Genomic DNA, 2,904 nt, shown 5'->3' on the forward strand with positions numbered 1-2,904 from the left:
ACATTCATCTCCTAAAGGAATATGTTTGAAATTCATTGATCCTGGTTGCAACAAACTTTTTCTTGTATATTGATGGACTAACACTCTTCTAAGGACAAATCGTTGAGTTTTTAGTCTTAAAAAAGTATTTTGTTTTAGCTGCTTGGTGAAGTTTATAAAAATATTCCATGCGACAACTCACAGTGGCAGATCCATGTCTCATTTGTAGAAAGGATGCCCTATCACTACGCAGGAAGTTCACCAGTTTGTCCTTGAGCTTGATGTGATTCTGGTGCCATGCTCAACTCCTCCACAGCTGAAGACTTTGTTCCCCATTTCGGTGAATGTGAAAGATCATTTTCATAAAATCCCACCACCACTACCAGCTTCTGTGCTCACATGCTCTGCTTGCTTGCTTGCTTGCTTGCTTGCTTTTGGGTGTTTGTTTGAGTGCCGGGGGAAGCAGCCACCCAGAGGCCATCATTTGTTGTGGGGTCTGTCCTGGAACAGGACGAGGAAGGCGTGTACTGCCGGGCGCCTCCTCATGCCGCTCGAATCCTGAGCCTTGGGCGGGGTGGTGCAGCCCAGGGCGCCAACCTGACCAGGACCCAGGAACCCTGGAGTGAGCGGAGGGGCACACTTGGAGCCATGGAGTAGGAGTGGTCTGGGTGGTGGACTGGCAGCAGGGTCAGGGTGAGGGTGGGAGCTGAGTCAGCTGGAGTGCAGGTGGTCTGTGCGGAAGAGCTGACCGTCCTCCAGCCGGGATAAGACAGGCCCCCCAGCCCCTGCAAGAGCAGTGGTGGGAGTGGCCACTGCCAGCAGGACGGCTCCTCAGGCCCATGTCTCCATCTGGAAACACAGTGTCCGCTGGAGCTGGGCCAGGTAGGGGGCCGCCTCGGGCCAGAGAGCCCGACCTCTTCCTGGAAGATGGACGTCAGGGCATGCGACACGTCGGCCGGCATGTACTTGGCGTTGCCTGCCAGGTAGAAGTGGGCCCCCTGGCGATCCAGTAGCTCCCACACCAGCAGCCCCAGCTCCCAGAGCCCATGCTGCACATAAACCTTCTGCTCCTGCTCTCGGGAGAAGGTGGTGACGAGAGTCAGAGGGCCCTCTTCTCCAGCCCCTTCCACTCGGCCTCCCAGTAGAAGTCTTGGTCCCTCCGGTGGCAGCCGAAAAACAAGACGTTTCCAGTCTGACCCCATGCCACACGCTCCTGGATGGCAGCTCCGAATGGGGCCACGCCAGTGCCTGGCCCTACCATGATCACAGGTGTGTCTGGTGTCTGCGGGAACATCAGGCTCCCAGACTGCACCCACAGGGGCACCCAGACAGGTCCTTGCCCAGGGTCCAGGAATGCCAGCCAGGAGCAGAGGCCCCAGCGGGGCTCCTTGAGGCGTGTCTGGTACTGCACCACGGCCACGAGGATCTTCTCAGCCAGCTGAGAAGAGGCGGTAGAGAAGGCCCACGGCTGGATGGAGAGGATGAGGTCCAACAGGTAGTCTGGGGCGGGGGGATGGTGGTGGCCACGTGTGGGAAGTCACGCAGAGCTTGGAGGACGGTCCTCCAGGGCCAGGTGCAGTAGTTGTGCAGCTCCTCCTGGCCATGGGCAGAACTGAACTCTAGCAGCTTCTCCTGCTCCCACTCATCGAGGGAGAGACAGGCCAGGAGCTCAAAGAAGGAGCGGTGGGGCACGCTGGTGATGTCCAGGTACTGGGACAAGAGGCATCACACGGCGCAGGGCTGGGGCAGCAGCTTGAGGCAGGGAACATCTGGCTCCCAGGGCTGCAGCATGAAGTGCTGGTCGGGGTCCAGGCCCAGCACCTGGCAGAATGCTGGATGTGGCTGGCTGCGTTCTAAGGCTGGATCATGGGCTAGACTATGTCATGGGCCGCAAAGCTGAGCCCAGAGCCTGCGACGTTGAACTTGATCAGCAGAACATCCTGAAAGTGCAGGGGGCCGTGACCCCCTGGTTGGTGACCATGGGTGCCAGGAAGGGCTGTAGCTCTGAAAGGGGTCCCTGAGGGTCTGTCCTAGCCACACGCAGCTCCTCAGAGGAGGTCCTGGGGGCCTCCTGAAGGAACTGCAGGGTAAACTTGAAGGGCCAGGGGATTCCGGGCAGGTCGAGGGGCACAGGGTGTGGCCCCAGTGCCTTCTCCCACAGGTTGTGCAGCCAGGGGTCGATGGTGGCGTCCGGCCCCAGCTCATGCTGGTCATTGCCCAGGCAGACGGGCAGGAGGGGACTGTCCCCAAGCTGCAGCAGCCATCGGTGCAGTTTCTAGGCCACAAAGTTGAACTTGGTGTAAGAGGCGTCCCCAAGGCCCAGGACAGCAAAGTCCATCTGACAGAGGGAGGTTGACGGCAGGTTCTTCCGGAATATGAACCTCCAGAAGTTCTTCATGTTGTAAGAGGGGTCTCTTTGGCCTGTAGTTGCGCAAACAAATATCACCAGGGGCTCATTAGGCTCATTAATCAGATTGACCAGTGGGTAGGAGTCCAGGGCCTGCACTTGGTAGCCGAGCCGCTGGCGCCGAGACTCGCGGCCCGGCCTCTCCCGTATATCCTGGGCTGTGCCTGCCTGGCTGCCCGAAGAGCACCAGAAGTCGTGGGCTCGGCATCGGGGCTCACCCCGGAGACCCCTGCACTCAGGGCCTCTGCCTTCCTTTTGATCACTACAAACTGACTCTTCTCCCAGCAAAATTAACATTCAACGTGTGTGCTAGATCTGATTTCTTTCTGGTTATTCGAGGACTCTGATGCAGTAATCTCTCCCTTTTTCTGTAACTGCAATTTATCCAGACTGGAAAGTGTTAGGGAGGACAGGTATGGTAGAAGGTGAAATCAAGAGTTCTCTTTTGGCATGTCCGGTGAATTGCATGCCCAATCCAGTATCCAGGTGGTTATATCAAATTGGTAAATGCATACATA

At 57.4% G+C, this 2,904-nt stretch overlaps 1 pseudogene; it reads right to left on the reverse strand.

The window, feature by feature from the left end:
• Positions 1-613: 613 nt before the first annotated feature.
• LOC102504311 lies at positions 614-2,594 on the reverse strand (annotated as a pseudogene).
• Positions 2,595-2,904: the final 310 nt, after the last annotated feature.

This window comes from Camelus ferus, chromosome X (assembly GCF_009834535.1).
Source record: "Camelus ferus isolate YT-003-E chromosome X, BCGSAC_Cfer_1.0, whole genome shotgun sequence".
NCBI classification, from domain to species: domain Eukaryota; kingdom Metazoa; phylum Chordata; class Mammalia; order Artiodactyla; family Camelidae; genus Camelus; species Camelus ferus.